Below are 17,090 nucleotides of genomic sequence, written 5' to 3'. Positions count from 1 at the left end.
CCTCGCGGTAGGCACGGGCCGCGGGTCGGCGGGATCTGCACTGGGAGCCCAAGGTTCAGCGGGAAGTCGGGGTGCAGGGGGAGTCCGCCCGGCCTGTCCGAGGTGCGGGCGCCGCGCCGAGCCGGGAGAGCGGTGAGCGGGGACCCGCGGCGCACAGCTGGGTCAGTGTGCGCGCCGCGGCCTCCACGACGTTCGCTGGGCCGGCGGGGCGGGCGCCACGGGCCCCGAGCGCCGAAGTTCCCTGCGTGGGATTCCTTGCCGGCCGCAGCCCTGCTCTCGCGGGCTCTGGGGAAGAAGCTCGCGGGCGGGTCTTCCTGTGGCATCCCGGAGGGTGGAGGCATGGAGCAGCTTCGGGGTCACGTCCTCCTAGAGCTGGTGGAGGACGTTGACCCTTTGCCCCACCTCCAGAGCGTTCTTCTCTCCTAGTGTTTTCTCCTGTTAAACAAAGTTAAAGAAGCAGATAAATTCCTTCATCTGGTGTTCCTCCCCCCTCCCCCCCCCGCTTTATTTTTAAGATGGGGTTTCACCACATGGCCGGGCTGGTCTTGAACTCCTGACCGCAGGTGATCACCCACCTCGGCCTTTCAAAGTGCTAGGATTACAGGCGTGAGCCACCGCGCCCCACCCTGGTTCTCCCCACCTCTTTTTTTTTTTTTTTTTTTTTTTGAGACGGAGTCTTGTTCTGTCTCCAGACTGGAGTGTGGTGGCACAGTCTCGACCGACTGCAGTCTTCACCTCCTGGGTTTAAGCGATTTCCCTGTCTCAGTCTCCCGAGTAGCTGGGGCTGCAGACATGTGCCACCATGCCCACCTAATTTTTTGTATTTTAGTGGAGACGGACTTTCCCCATGTTGGCCAGGAAGGTCTTTATCTCCTGACCTGGTGATCCACCTGTCTCAGCCTCCCAAAGTGTTGGGATTACAGGCCTGAGCCACCAAACCAGCCTTTGTTCCCTTTTTACTTCCGTTTTTTCATTCATTTTTAAACCAGATGTTTGTTTAAATTCCAGTCCTGAGAACATGCTTTATCTGATCATTAGTATATTGTTACTTCTATTCTGTTCTCAGAGTCCATCAGATTCTTCAAATGGTCCCAGGTATCCCTTTGAGTGGGTGACTGAAAGTATAGGCTTTCTTTTTTTTTTTTTTTTTTTTTTTTTTCCCTCCATGAAAGTCCAACCCCTGATTTCAAGTTTTCATCTTGCCTCGGCCTCCCAAAGTGCTAAGATTGCAGTCGTGAGCCACTGCTCCTGACCCAATTGTGAATCTCTAGGAATAATTTGAAAGTTTGCATATTCAGTTGTCTTCAAATATGTTTTCTAAGTATTTACATTTTAAGGCTTAGTTTTTATGTTTGAAACTAAGAATAAGTAGTTTACATGACCTCCCATGAGTCATTCTGATAGGACTAAATAGATGCGTAAAAGTTACACAGGTTTCCATGTAGAATTGCTGGAAAGAGGTAGTCCAGGCAACAGATGGGTGTAGGGGCAGTGCCGTCTGCTATTGGCGAGGGACTTGCTGCCCCGGCTGAGTGCTGGAGGGCCTCAATGGGCAAGCTGGGTGGTGGTTGCAAGGAAGCCACAGCAGGTTGGGACCTACCTGGGAGACTCAGGTAGCTCTTGCAGGGGCCAGGAAGCCTCTTCTCTTTCCAGGCCCCCCGAGGGAGACAATGCAAGCCCAGCAGGCTTTCAGTGTGAACCCACAATCCTGTGAAATGCAAATTTTGAAAACTTTTCGAATGCCTTTGTTTGGCTACCTTTTGTCAATCCAGTTACATAAAAATAAGAATTTAGAAAGTGAATGAGTTAGCTTTCCAAATTAATATTTGTAGGAGAACAGTCTCTTTTTCTATACAAGCAGAAATATTTGTTGGCATTGATTCATAGATATTTGGTCCTGTCTGGACCCAAATTTTAGCATGGTTTTGTAATTTTCCTAGAAATTGGAGTTAATGAAGAATTAAGTTTTTTTTTTAAGCACAAATTTACTGAAAATTGTTCAGAATTTTTATTTTTTAACTTCTTTTCATCAGGATCACAAATACCTCATTGGATATAATGTTGTTTCCAAGTTTTAAAAAATGATTTTAACAGTTTTCTTAACTTTTAAAAGCATTTTTGTTACAGCTTGGAAATTTTATTGCTACTCAGATTAGTGATTCTTGGCTTTAATGTAAAGTAAAAGATTTGGAAGGAGAATTCAGCAGTAAAGAAAATATTGTTCATTTTTACTGAGCATTTTTTATTCTTAAAAATAAACCTCATGTTCTGATGGCATTTTCTTCACCTCGTGATTATTGTCAGATACATTTAAAGTAAATGTAGTACAATGTTACTTTAGAAATAACTTCAACGGGCCAGGCGCGGTGACTCAAGCCTGTAATCCCAGCACTTTGAGAGGACGAGGCGGGTGGATCACGAGGTCAAGAGATCGAGACCATCCTGGTCAACATGGTGAAACCCCGTCTCTACTAAAAATACAAAAAATTAGCAGGGCATGGTGGTGCGTGCCTGTAATCCCAGCTCCTCAGGAGGCTGAGGCAGGAGAATTGCCTGAACCCAGGAGGCGGAGGTTGCGGTGAGCCGAGATCGCGCCATTGCACTCCAGCCTGGGTAACAAGAGCGAAACTCCGTCTCAAAAAAAAAAAAAAAGAAATAACTTCATTATTTACTCTCTTCTTTGAAAACAGGATTTAACATTGTTTGCATTCTGTATCACTGACAAATTGTAATATCATCGTGACATTTTCTTCATGGCTATCTGAGCAATTTTTTGTTTGTTTATTTTTGAGACAGAGTCTCACTCTGTCACCTAGACTGGAGTGCAATGGTGTGATCTCGGCTCACTGCAACCTCTGCCTCCCGGGTTCAAGTGATTCTCCTGCCTCAGCATCCAGAGTAGCTGGGATTACAGTTGTCCACCACGACACCTGGCTAATTTTTTGTATTTTTAGTAGACACAGGGTTTCACTGTGTTAGGATGGTCTCAATCTCCTGACCTTGTGATACACTTGCCTCAGCCTTCCAAAGTGCTGGGATTACAGTTAAGAGTCACTGTACCCAGGGTGAGAAATTTTTTTAATGAAATACCATTTCCTAGATAAACAGATTTCTTAATTAGAATTATTGCTGTTTGTAAATTTTCTTGCCCCCTCCCCCACTGCCAGTAATGGTACCTTTATGTCAAGATTTCCTACCAGATCAAAAGGTATTGGTAGGTTGCAAAATGTACAGATGACTTTTTTTTTTTCAATTTATTTATTTATTTTTGAGATGGAGTTTCACTCTTTCGCACAGGCTGGAGTGAAGTGGTGTGATCTTGGCTCACTGCAACCTCCGGCCTTCGGGTTCAAGCGATTCTCCTGCCTCAACTTCCCGAGTAGCTGGGATTACAGGTGCTTGCCACCATTCCCAGGTAATTTTTGTATTTTTGGAAGAGGCAGCATTTCACCGTGTTGGCCAGTCCGTTCCTGAGCTCTTGATCTCAGGTGATCCACCCGCCTTGGCCTCCCAAAGTGCTAGGATTACAGACATGATTCACTGTGCCCTGCTTTTTCTTTTTTTTCTTTTTGACAAGGTCTCACTCTGTCACCCAGGCAAGAGTGCAGTGGTGAGATCATGGCTCACTGCAGCCTCGACCTCCCAGACTCAGGTGATCCTCCTGCCTCAGCCTCCTGAGTAGCTGGGACTATAGGTACACACTACCACACCTGGCTAATTTTTGTATTTTTTTTGTAGAGACAGGGTCTCCCTATATTGCCCAGACTGGTCTTGAACTCCTGAGCTTAAGTGATCCTCCTGCCTCACCCTCTCATCATGCTAGGATTACATGCTGTGCCTGGCCACAATGTGCAGATGATACTGCAAATTACCATTTTTTAAAAAAACAGAAGCAGATACTTTAGACAAATTACTTTGTTTAATGCTAATGTCATTGTTGATGTTACAGTTTATGATTATATGAAATTAAAGTTATTTTACCAAATGAGCTACACTTGATTGTTCATTTAATCGTCAATTTAATCTGTATAGGTATTAATAGGCCAAGGTCAGTAGCTCATGCTGAATCCCAACACTTTGGGAGGCCAGGATGGGTGGGTCACTTGAGGCCAGGAGTTTGAGACCAGCCTTGCTCAACATGGTGGAATCTTGTTTCACATAAAAATACAAACATTAGGCCGGGCGCAGTGGCTCAGGCCTGTAATCCCAGCACTTTGGGAGGCCAAGGCAGGTGGATCACAAGGTCAAGAGATCGAGACCAACCTGGTCAACATGGTGAAACCCCGTCTCTACTAAAAATACAAAAAATTAGCTGGGCGTGGTGGCGCGTGCCTGTAATCCCAGCTACTCAGGAGGCTGAGGCAGGAGAATTGTCTGAACCCAAGAGGCGGAGGTTGTGGTGAGCCGAGATTGTGCCATTGCACTCCAGCCTGGGTAACAAGAGCGAAACTCTGTCTAAAAAAAAAAAAAAAATGCAAACATTAGCTGGGTGTGGTAGTGCATGCCATTTGTCCCAGCTACTCTTGGGTGGCTCAGGCAGGAAAATTGCTTGAACCCTGGAGGAGGAGGTTGCAGTGAGCCAAGATGGCACCACTGCACTCCGGCCTGGGCAACAGAGTGAGACTCTTTCTCAAAAAAAAAAAATATATATATGTGTGTGTGTGTATGTATATATATATATATATATATATATATATGTATTAGATGTGTTACTGGTTGTGTAATACAGTAAAATTGGGTGAAGAGACCTAGGCAAGTTAATTGTATTTTAAGGGCTTGGATAAAAATGTATAACCAGGCCGGGTGCGGTGGCTCAAGCCTGTAATCCCAGCACTTTGGGAGGCCGAGGCGGGTGGATCACGAGGTCAAGAGATCGAGACCATCCTGGTCAACATGGTGAAACCCCGTCTCTACTAAAAATACAAAAAATTAGCTGGACATGGTGGCGCGTGCCTGTAATCCCAGCTACTCGGGAGGCTGAGGCAGGAGAATTACCTGAACCCAGGAGGCGGAGGTTGTGGTGAGCCGAGATCGGGCTATTGCACTCCATCCTGGGTAACGAGCGAAACTCTGTCTCAAAAAAAAAAAAAAAAAAAAAAAAAAGTATAACCAAACCCTCGGCTTTTACTTTATTTTATTTTATTTATTTATTTATGAGAGGAGTCTTGCTCTGTCGCCCAGGCTGGAGTGCAGTGGCACGATCTAAGCTCACTGCAACCTCCACCTCCTGAGTTCAAGCAATTCTCCTGTCTCAGTCTGCTGAGTAGATGGGATTACAGGCATACGCCACCACACCTGACTGATTTTTGTACTTGTAGTACAGATGGGGTTTCACCATATTTGTCAAGCTGGTTTTGAATTCTTGACTTCAAGTGATCCACCTGCCTCAGCCTCCTAAAGTGCTGGGATTACAGTTGTGAGCCGCCATGCCTGGCCACCGTAGGCATTTTTTCTCTTCTCAGCCTATCAATGAGACACCCTAGGCATTTAAATTAAAGTAATATATGGACTGGATGGGGTGGCTCACTCCTGTGATCCCAACACTTTGGGAGGCCTAGGTGGGCAGATCATGAGGTCAAGAGATGGAGAGCATCCTGGCCAACATGGTAAAACCCCATCTGTACTACAGATACAAAAATTAGCCAGGAGTGGTGGCTCATGCCTGTAGTCCTAACTACTTTGGAGGCTGAGGCAGGAGAATTGCTTGAACCCAGGAGGTGGAGGTTGCAGTGAGCTGAGATCTCACCATTACACTCCAGCCTCGGTGGGGCTGGCTTTTAAGAGGGAAAAGGGCCAGGCACGGTGGCTCACGCCTGTAATCCCAGCACTTTGGGAGGCTGAGGCGGGTGGGTCACGAGGTCAAGAGATCAAGACCATCCTGGCCAACATGGTGAAACCTCGTCTCTACTAAAAATACAAAAAATTAGCTGGGCATGGTGGCACATGCCTGTAAATCCCAGCTACTTGGGAGGCTGAGACAGAAGAATAGCTTGAACCCAGGAGGCGGAGGTTGCAGTGAGCCGAGATCGGGCCATTGCATTCCAGCCTGGGCAACAAGAGCGAAACTCCGTCTCAAAAAAAAAAAAAAAGGAAAAGGAACCTGTGTGGGGAGGGTCTGTGTATTCTGGAGAAGACTGCCTGGAGTGATCTTCTAAAGGGAGTGTTTCCAGAGGCGGTGCTGGGCCGGGAGAAGGGTGGAGAGCTGGGGAGTGCTGTGAGCAGCGCAGCCTTGGGCCCCCCACACCACCACAGGGTCTGGAGAGGAAGGTGGGAGCAGACACAGAAGGAAGAAGGGAGCTCTGGGGGTCTGTGGACCCCCACCATGTGGAAGGGTGTCCAGGGGGCCCTTGGGGACAGGGTGGAGGCAGGGCGGCTGGTGGCACGGGGGTGGGGTGGGGTTAGGGTGTAGCTTGTGCTCCCTCCTTGCAGAATGTCTGCCACACACTTTGGTGCTCTGTCGGGACCACCTGTCACTCCAAGCTGGATGTAGCCGTGGACGGCACCCGGTGTGGGGAGAACAAGATAGGAGGTGCCCAGTCCCAGGGGTGGGAGGGAGAGGCCAGACCTCCTACTGTGTCTCGTCCTGGGGGTCAGCCCCAGCTCACAGTCTTGCTGTGCTCCTAGCAGACCCCCACTCTCTGCAGCCCAAGCCCCCATATACAAAGTGGAGGCACTGGGGACAGGGCTTGATTCCATGATTCCCTGGGTGTCTTCAGCTGAGTTGGCACGTGGGCTGTACGCCCTGCTCAGCTCCGCCCTGCGGCCTGGGCCATACGTGTTTGTGATGATTGGGAGGGGCTTCTCTCACCTTCCATCCTTCCTCTCTGCCTTCCGTGGCCTTCTCACCCACCTTGTTCTTACTAGGGTGAGGATGACTGATAGGCTTGGGGGTGGGCTGGCTCTACCTCCATCTGTCTCAGTAGTGGTGTATCAATGGGGAGTGCGTACCTGTGGGCTTCCGGCCCGAGGCCGTGGACGGTGGCTGGTCCAGCTGGAGCACCAGGTCCATCTGCTCGCAGAGCTGTGGTGTGGGTGTGCAGAGCGCTGAGCGGCAGTGCACGCAGCCTGCGTGAGTGTGGGGCCCAGGGTGCCCTGGGCGATGGGACAGAGGGACCCAAGCAGTCAGCCTTGGCTCTGTCCCAGCCCCTGGCTCTTAGAAGTGTCCTCATAACGGTCAGTCTGAGTGTCCAGACCACCTTGAGTCACTTTCAAGGAGGGTTCTGAGGCTGACAGGTCCCCACTGCTGACCCCTTTGCAGAGAGGGGGACACTGAGGCCCAGAGACTAGAGAGACTCATCAGAGGCCATACGGCAAAGTAGCCGCCAACTGGAGGGAGGATGGAGAGGACAGTGGGGAAGAGCATGGGCCCTGGACCTTAGATGGCTCAGGGTTTGAATCCCCTCTTCACCACTTCTCTGGGCCTCCGTTTCCCCGTTTAAATGGGGGGATGTGAGGATGTGGTGAGGCGCAGACCCCAGCAGTACCGTAGACCAAGGCACTGCCCAGCTGATTCCCTCTTCACGAGGCCGCCCAGGGAAAGCATGGGGTTCACAGCCAGCCCCACCCAGGCCCTGTGCTTGGCTAAGACTGGCCTGTGGCCCTCCCTGCCTCCAGACCTCCAGGTCTGAGCTGGGTTGGGTCCAGCTACCCTGGCCTAGATGGGGAGGGTTTCAGGAGCTGTGACTTGGCAGACCTCTCAGCTGGCTGGGGCCCTGGGGGCTTTTTTTTCACACCCGGGCTGGGGGAACTGCCACCAGGAGAGAGGCTGAGGACTCGAGGGCTAGTTAAGATGCTGGCGTCATGGGCTGGGGACTTGGAGCAGTCCCTTCAGGAAGTGCCAGTCATGCCTGCAGCTTGTCGCAGCTTCTCAACAGCCCTCTGCAGAGTCAGCCCCAACCCCATTTTACAGATGAGGAAACTGAGGCCCAGGGGTTGGCCAGAGACTTGTCCACAGTCACACAGCAGGTTGGGGACAGAGCTCAGGCTTCCTGCCGCCACTTCCCCGCAGGTCCTTACAAACAGGGAGGGTGTGTCTAGGCCAGAGCGGGGGCAGCCCATGGGAGGAGAGCATGTGCGCAGAGCTGGGTGGCAGGGATTTTGGGGTGTGGGTACAGGAGGAAGCCGCTCACTCCAGGCTGTGGCCACGCACTAGCACTCACCGGGCCCTCCCTGCATCTCCCCACAGGCCCAAATACAAGGGCAAGTACTGCGTGGGCGAGTGGAAATGTTTCCGCCTCTGCAACCTGCAAGCCTGCCCCTCTGGCCGCCCCTCCTTCTGCCACGTCCAGTGCAGCCACTTTGACGCTATGCTCTACAAGGGCCAGCTGTACACATGGGTACCTGTGGTCAATGACAGTGAGTGCTGCCTCCCACGGGGACACTGAGGCTCAGAGGGCTGGGGCTATGTGTGTGCCCAAGGCTACCCTGTGATGCAGCAGGAGGCTCAGTTTCCACCCCAAGCCTGGGCTGTGCCACTGTGCCCTGGGGCTGCTGCTCCCCCGAGCTCCTCAGTCTGCAGCCTTGCAGATAGCTGCCAGCCCAGCCGGAGCCTCCAGCCTGCCATGGATGTGTGTCACGGAGGGGTCTTCCTGGTGGCTTCCGTAACTCCTGCCCCAGCTGTCGCTGATGGCTCTTCTACTTGGCCCCCAGTGAACCCCTGTGAGCTGCACTGCCGGCCCTCAAATGAGTATTTTTCCGAGAAGCTGAGGGACGCCGTGGTTGATGGCACCTCCTGCTACCAGGGCAGGGTCAGCCGGGACCTCTGCATCAATGGCATCTGCAAGGTGTGCCTGGTCAGGAAGCAGCTCTCCCAGCATCGCCCGCCCCCAGCCCCACTGTCAGGCCCAGGTTCTCCCCTAGGTCCCTCCTGGTCCTCTGGCCACCCTCCCCATGCTCTGCTGTTGGGCTTCCCAGACCCCACCCACTATACCACTAAGGCAAAGCCCATACCAGGCCTCCTGGCACTGGAGACCCCTGCTAGTTGGGGCTCGCTGCCCCTCGTCTCCTTGGATGCTGTGCCAGCACTGCCCCAGCCGGGACACTGGAGCGCAGGCAGGGGCTTGATCTCTTGCCAGCTGGCTGACCCCAGGCAGTGGTTTCCTCCCTGATAGAAGGGGTCAAATGAGGTGGCACAGGTGACATGAAGGGCTCTAGCCCCGAAGGCATCTCATCTTTGCCCATCTCCCCAGCCACCTATCTGCCCCCACCCCTGCTTCTAGCCCCCTAAGCTGCTGGGGTGTCCAGGCCTGGGCTCAGAGGGGGACCAGCAGGGAGGGGCCCCTCCCCATCGCCTCTGATGTTCAGATTCCCTGCACGCGCTGGTCAGGAGCCTGTGGTGAGTCAGGTCCCTGCCTGCCCGCAGCCTTTGCAGAACTCCCTTCTCTTGTCGCATGTGATGCTCAAGACATGCCTTTAAGGGAGGGTAGGGTCTCCCTGTCTCAAGGCTCAGGGAGGTAGAGAAGTTCACCTGGGTCAGAGGCACAGCTGGGGTGGGGCAGGGCCAGAGAGAGGTCTCCCGACCCCGACTCCAGCTGTCTCCTTCTGACCCTGGCTGGCCCCCGGGGTTGGGGCCACAGAGGGCTGGCCGCCAGCACCACGGGCCTCCTCCCTTGTGTGTTGCAGAATGTGGGCTGTGACTTCGAGATTGACTCCGGTGCTATGGAGGACCGCTGTGGCGTGTGCCACGGCAATGGCTCCACCTGCCACACCGTGAGCAGGACCTTCAAGGAGGCTGAGGGCCTGGGTATGGGGTGGGACCACTGTCGGGGAGGGGTGTGCTCGTTACCTGGTGGCCACTTCCCCATCTGCCCCGGGCTCCCGCGTTGGCCTCGTGGTCCCCACCCAGCCATAGATGGCTAAGCAGGGAAGCCTTGCTGGGGTGGAATTCTTGTAAGAGTCAGGGACCCCTAACCCAAGCCCAGAGACCTGTCCCCATGGGGAGTCCTCTTGTCCCAGAGACCTTAGGCAGGGCCAGCACAGCTTGTGTGCAGCCCCTGGGCCTCTGGGAGGATGGTGGTCTCCTCTCAAAGCTTCTGAGACCCTCAGCTCCACACCCTCACCTTGGGTCTGCTTTGCACACGCTGTTCGAGTGCTGGCTGTGCTAGGTGATGGGGACATGAAGGTGAATCGTTCAGTCCCGCAGGGGACAGAACCTTCTGTGTGGCCAGTGCAGTGCAGGGAGGCCCAGAGGACTTTGGGAGCACTGAGGAAGACGCTCCTGGCCTGAGGAAGACAGGGAAGGTTTCCCGTTGGAGGAAAACCCTGTCGTCCTCAGATCCCAGTAGGACGCTCATTCATGTTACTATCCCTGCCTGCCTCACTTTCCTCATCTGTGAAATGGGGACAATAGTACCTACATCCTAGGGTTGTTATTCAGTTTACACGTGAGCAGTGCCCGGTGCGTGATGGGTGTTACAGAAGTGGGTGAATAAAAGCAGCCGTGTGGGCTGAGGAGGGTGACCCGGTAGAAAGGCCTGAGCATGCTGGCATTTTAGAAAGAGAATGCCAGCTGGCCCTGAGGGTTGGGTGGACCCAGCCTTATGATGAGACCAGTTTAGGTCCCCAAGAGAGGGGTGACGGGGCATGGACACGGGGTCAGGATTTGGGGCGCCTCTGTGAGGTTTTGGTGACCTACAACATATCTGAGCAATTGGGGGAGCTCAGACTTTTAAGGTAACGGTGGAATCTTTGGTATCAGCAGGCGTGGGGGCAAGTCGGGGGAGAGCTGAGGGCAGCGGGTGGGGATAAGCAATCCTGTCATCCCGAGCACAACCTATACACAACCCGTGGCCAGCAGGGTATGTGGACGTGGGGCTGATCCCAGCTGGCGCACGTGAGATCCGCATCCAGGAGGTGGCCGAGGCTGCTAACTTCCTGGCACTGCGGGGTGAGGACCGGAAGAAGTACTTCCTCAATGGCAGCTAGACCATCCAGTGGGACGGGGACTACCAGGTGGCAGGGACCACCTTCACATACGCACGCAGGGGCAACTGGGAAAACCTCACGTCCCCGGTTCCCACCAACGAGCCTGTTGAATTCTGGTGCGTGCTTCCCGAGGCCCAGGAGTGGGGAGCAGAGGTGGAGACCCCAGGCCCATGGCAGGGCCTCATCCTGGAGGAGTGAGCCCTGGGGCAGTCACAGAGCCTGGCTCTTAGCCAGGCCCTCCTGCTGCAACCTCTGCCTCAGTTTCCCCATCTTTAAAAATGGCCCTGTGATGTAGCTGCAGTTCAGAGGTGGCTGGGGTCAGCTCCTGTAGGGCTGGGTGGATGGAGAGGATGCCTCGTGCTCATGGGGCCCACCTGCCTGCCCAGCTGCTGTTCCAGGAGAGCAACCCCAGGGTGCGCTGTGAGTACACTGTCCACAGGGAGGCAGATGGCCATGGCGAGGTCCCACTGCCCTAGTTTTCCTGGCACTACGGACCCTGGACCAAGTGCACGGTCACCTGCAGCACAGGTGAGAAGAGAGGCAGGCACAGCCTTGCCAGCAGGGGCTTTGGTTCTGGACAGGGACGCTGGCTTCAGCCTCCAGCTCACTGCTCGGCCACCACGGGTCTGAAGGTTTGCTTCTCTGAGCCTCAGTTCCCCATCTGTGAAATGAGGCTGGCAGTTGCCCCCATGTCCCATGCCTGCTGGGAGGTAAATAGATGAGGCAGGTTGTGGGCAGCGTGCGGCGAGTGCTGTGTGCCCCAGCTCTCGGCGTTCTCCATCCAGGGGACACAGCTCCCTCTCAGTTTTGTCCTGGCTCAGCTCTGGCAGGTCTCGTACCTGCATTTCTGCTGTATCCTGGAGACGACCCCCCTCCCCCACAGAGCCTTGTACGTGGGCCTGTCGGGGCAGGCTGCTCCCCTTCTTCAGCCCCTCCCGTGGTCCAGAGCCTGGGGTTCCCTGGTGGCTGCCCCAGGAGGGGCTTCCCAGACAGAAGGAGGGGGAACAGTGGAAGGTGGCAGGGAAGGGGGCAGCCAGGTTTCCCACCCCACTCTGAGGCCAGCCCAGTGGCCCCTCACCACACCGACTTATGTCTTTGAACTATATAAAAAGTATGATGGTTTCATTAATTCTGACTCTTCCTCCCCATATTTCCCTTAGTGCCCCCCATGCCCCTAAGTCTCCCTGCCTCTCAGAATCCCCCCACCTCAGGTCTCCCGCCCTGCCCCTTGGTCTTCCCCCCCATGCCCCTCAGTTTCCCCTGACCCCTCAGTCTTCCCCCATGCCCCTTGGTGTCCCCCACATGCTCCTCAATCCCCCCATCTCCCCCCTAACCCTTGGTCTCCCCTTCTGTCCCTCAGTCTTCCCCCGACCCTCAGTCTCCCCCTACCCCATCTCCCCCCACCCCTTGGTCTCCCCCCTCCTCGTCTCCCCACACCCTTCTGGTTTCCCCCTCCCTGTCTCCCCCCTCCCCCCGTCTCCCTCCTCCCCACACCCCTTGGTCTCCCCCTGGTCGTGCCTCTGAGTCCCCCTGCCCCTGGGTCTCCCCCCACACCTCAGTCTCCACCCTGCCCTTCGGTCTCCCTCCCCTCCCCTGGGTCTCCCCCGCCTCTCCGTCTCCTCCTGCCTCCGTCTCCTGCTCTTAGTCCTCCCCTTTCCCCTCAGTCTTTCCATCGTTGACACCCAGTGTCCACAGGGTCTCAGAATCGGGAATCTGAGATAGAGACACTTGAGCATTCCTTAAAATGCTATTTAAAAATTACTACTATTTGGAGGAAAGAGGTGAGGGAAGGAGAGGGAGTGGGGAGGAGGGAAAGGAGAAGTGAGGGAGGGGGTGGGCGCGCAGGGGAAGAGAGGGAGCCTTAAAATGCTGTTGTGATGACAACATGAGAACTGGAGAACTGGGTAGATGCCTTCCAAAGCCAGGAAACCCATTTTACCTAATACAGCTATCTTTATTTTATTTCATTTTACTTATTTTGAGACGAGTCTTGCTCTGTCGCTCAGGCTGGAGTGCAGTGGTGCGATCTTGGCTCATAGCAACCTCCACCTCTCAGGTTCCACTGATTCTCCTGCCTCAGCCTCCCAAGTAGTTGGGATTTACAGGCATGTGCCACCATGCCTGGCCAATTTTTTATTATTGTTAAAGAGGCGGGCTTTCACCATGTTGGCCAGGCTGGTCTTGAACTTCTGACCTCAAGTGATTCACCTGACAGCCTCCCAAAGCACTGGGATTGATTGCAGGCATGAGCCACCGCACCTGGCATAATTCAGGTGTCTTTAAATAGACAAACATGAGAAACCAACAAATACATGTGCAGCATGAGACGTGGGGGACTGTCTTTCAGCAAATCGGCTGCCTCGAAGGTGGACGGTGTAGGAGTGTACGCAGAGGCAAATGCCCCGTGGTGGCCGGGACAGACATGCAGGAAGTCCCAGGTGCACAGTCCAAGCTGGCGGGACCTGGAGCTGACTGTCCGTCAGCTGCAGCGTCCTTGCCATGGCAGCCCTCCCCTCCTGCTTGTCACAGATGGCATCCTCCCTTCCAGGCCTCTTGCCATGTTCTGGGCAGGAAGAAGGAGGGGAAAGGGCTGACCCCCAGCAAGGGACTTGTGCCTGTTTCTCCCCAGCCAGGACTGTGTCCCAGAAACCCTAGTTTTGAGAGGGCGGCCTCAGGGTGTTTTCAGCAGGACCCATTGCTGTAGTTGGAACCTTGAGCAATATCAAAATCTGTTGGTGAGGAAAGGGGGACGGGTGTGGGACTGGCAGCTCAGGGGAGGGACAGCTTACTCTTGAGACCCCGGGGAAGAGAAAGCAGAGCCACCAGCAGAGGGGGTCCTGAGGCTGGGTCTCAGCAGGCAGTATGGCGGTGAGTTTAAGTGAGGAGCGTGACTGTGGAAAAGCCTGGTGGGCAGTGGCAGAAGGCATGAAGGACAGGAGCAATGCCAAGGCTGGTGTGGGGGCGGGGAGCAGGGCCGGCCCCTAGGTGCATTTCTTCTCCAGATGTTCTCTGAGCCATTGGGAAGGGCGTGGACAGTGGGGCAGCCTTGATGTCATAGCTGGGTTTGCATGCTAGCAGCAGCTGGCACAGATTGAGCTCTTAGGATGTGCTGGGCACGGGCTGAGCCCACACACGCAAGGCCACAATCAGTCCTCCCTCCGGGGCTTGGAGGCAGGCAGGATTGTCACTCATTTCACAGAGGAGGCCGCTGAGGTTCAGAGGCCAAATGAGCCACCCAGGCGTCTCAGCTAGGAAGCAGGGGTTCTGGGGATCCAACCCACTAAACCTCCACACTGTGCCACCTCTCCAGGGACAGTCAGAGGGAGGCTATGTAGGAGAGGGCGGGTGAGGGCAGGACAGCAAGGAGGAGGCAGCCGTGGAGGTCTGCATTCATCCTGACACGGGCCGTGAGGCGCTGTTCTGGGACGGTTCTGGCAGAAATGGTGTCTTTGGGTCTTGGGCGGTGGGCACCTGGGTGCCAGGCCCAGGCTGAACCCCACGGCCCCTAGGTATGCAGAGGCAGGGTGTGTACTGCTCGGAGCGGCAGGCTGTGGACAAGGGGCACTGTGACCCCCTGGGCCAGCCCGATGACCACCAGAGGAAGTGCAGTGAGCAGCCCTGCCCTGCCAGGTGAGCCGCCCCCACGCCCCTGCCAACTCCCCACCCCCAGGCGGCCTGGGTCTGCCACAGGCCCCTACTTCTGGGCCTCAGAGGCCCCAGGGAGGAGCACAGCCAGCCAGGTTTTCACGGGTCTTCCCAAGGCTGAAGCCCCAGCTCCCAGTCACCCCTTACTCCAGCCTGGGCCAGCCTGGACACCTGTGGTCCTCCTCCTTAGGTCCCTGGACATGGAAATAGGCCTCAGGTCATGCTCACTTCTCCTGAGGGGAGGGTGGCAGGAGCAGAGAGGCTGGGCTATGTCACCAGACTTAGGGGGCAGGACACTTACCTGGGCTTGGAGCTCTGTAGAAGCAGCCACTGGCCTTGGTCCCAGCTCTGCCCAAACCCCGAGGGCCTGGGAGCACAGCCTGGCCCTCCCTGCTGGTGAGCCTGCTAATGCCACCCATCTGACACCGTGCTGATGCCACCCGTGTGCCCTTGCCAGATGGTGGGCACGTGAGTGGCAGCTGTGCTCCAGCTCCTGTGGGCCTGGAGGCCTCTCCCGCCGGGCCATGCTCTGCATCCGCAGCATGGGGCTGGATGAGCAGAGCGCCCTGGAGCCACCGGCCTGTGAACACCTTTCTCGGCTCCCGGCTGAAACCCCCTGCAACCGCCACGTACCCTGTCCAGCCACCTGGGCTGTTGGGAACTGGTCTCAGGTGAGTGCAGGATGGGAGGGGCCGCCTCCAGCACCACCCTTGGTCTCAGGCTACAGGGAGGCAGACAGCCTTCCTCCAGCCCTTACTGCCTGGTACCGTGGGTGGGAGGGAGTCTGGATCATTCCAGGGTCCAGCCTGACTCCAAAGCCTCAGGGATCAGGAAGCCCCTGCGAAGGCATGGCTGCAGCCATGACCTTGAGCTGGGTAGGGCCAGAGAGGGCTGGCTGGGGTCCCTGTCACTCTGACACCGGGCAGTGGACAGTGCCTTGTCCCCACCTTGCCCCAGCATCCCCTGGCAGCCCGCCTCCCAGCCTGATCCCCTCACCCTGTTCCTCCACAGTGCTCAGTGACATGCGGGGACGGCACTCAGCACCGAAGTGTCCTCTGCACCAATGACACTGGTGTGCCCTGTGAGGAGGCCCAGCAGCCAGCCCGCCAAGTCACCTGCTCTCTGCCACCCTGTCCGCAGCCCCTGGACACACTGGTCCCTGAAGGCTCAGGCAGCGGCTCCTCCAGCCACAAGCTCTTCAACGAGGCTGACTTCATCCCATGCCGCCTGGCCCCATGCCCTTCACCCACCTCAGCACCCAGGCCAGCCAGCATGGGCAACGCCATCGACCAGGAAGCCCAGGAAGCCCTGGAGCTGGACCCGCTGGGGCCCGTGTTTGTGGATGACTTCTACTGAGACTACAATGTCATCAACTTCCACGAGGACCTGTCCTACGGGCCCTTTGAGGAGCCCGATCTAGACCTGGCAGGGACAGGGGATGGGACACCCACACCACGTGGCCGTCCTGCTGCGCCCTCCACAAAATGACTTGGTTGGCAAGGACAGCCAGCGCCAGCTGTCCCCTCTGTGGCGGGACAGGACCAATGAAGTTTCCAAGGACAAGGAACCCGGGGGCCGCAGAGCCCCCACCTGCCCCCGAGACCCAGCCCCACGCTGCCCCCTTTGTCCCATGTCGGCAGCACCCACTCTTCTCCTGGTCCTGATGTAGTGGAGCTGTGGACAAGAGGGACTGTAGCCTGGAAGCCAGCTCTGGAGGGTGGCCTGGGGTCTGGGGACAGTGAGCTGAGGCCCACTGTGGAGGCGGCTCCTCCCCTTCCTCCTCCCACAGCCCCTCCACCAGAGATGGAAGGCAGGGACAGCCCCCTGCAGCCGGGGACTCCCATCTCCCCAATCCCCAACGGGACCTGCGGACTGTAGCAGTGTGGGGCACCTTCCTCCCCACGACCCTGACTGGCCTCGGGCACACACCTGAGCCTGAGCCTGCCCCGAGCCCGGGACCCGAGGGCCAGCTTTGAGTCCCTCAGCCCTGAGGTGGCCCTGATCTCTGGGCTGCTGTCCACGCCAGCTTGGGACAGCCCTGCAAACAGCTGCAGAGCCCCTGAGACCCAGCCCCCAGCCCCCAGCCTGGCTGAGGCGGGTCCCCCTGTGGACCTGCTGGCTGCCAGGAATGCCAACTGGCAAGCTGGAAACGAGCGAGGCAAGTGCTGCGGGCCGGGCTGGCGGGGGGTTTGCCCGGGACCTTGGTGATTGTTCCCTCATCTGAAAGTGAGCAGCCTGGGACACAGGCACCATCTGTCCCGCCTCCCTTGTGGCAGGGGTTCTCAGGATTAGGCGGATGAGGGGACCCCAGGGCCCATTCCTGGGCAGCACAGGGGGCCTCAGGGAAGCCAGGGCAGGCACACTCTGGCAGCACACCCCAGGACAGTCACTCAGACAGCTGTGCAGTGGGGAGGGTCCCTCATGGTCCGCAGGCCCCGTCCTGCCCAGAAAGCAGAAAGCTTCCCTGAGGCTCAGCCTGGCTCCTCCACGCTGGGCTCAGCCCACTGCCACCTGGCTCTGCC

At 56.1% G+C, this 17,090-nt stretch overlaps 1 pseudogene; it reads left to right on the top strand.

Moving 5' to 3' along the window:
• Positions 1–339: 339 nt before the first annotated feature.
• LOC141584673 (A disintegrin and metalloproteinase with thrombospondin motifs 7-like) lies at positions 340–16,776 on the top strand (annotated as a pseudogene).
• The last annotated feature ends 314 nt before the right edge of the window (positions 16,777–17,090 follow it).

This window comes from Saimiri boliviensis, chromosome 1, assembly GCF_048565385.1.
Source record: "Saimiri boliviensis isolate mSaiBol1 chromosome 1, mSaiBol1.pri, whole genome shotgun sequence".
In the NCBI taxonomy this organism is placed as follows: domain Eukaryota; kingdom Metazoa; phylum Chordata; class Mammalia; order Primates; family Cebidae; genus Saimiri; species Saimiri boliviensis.
The sequence above is the reverse complement of the archived record's forward strand: the minus strand, read 5'-3'. Positions and strand labels throughout refer to the sequence as shown.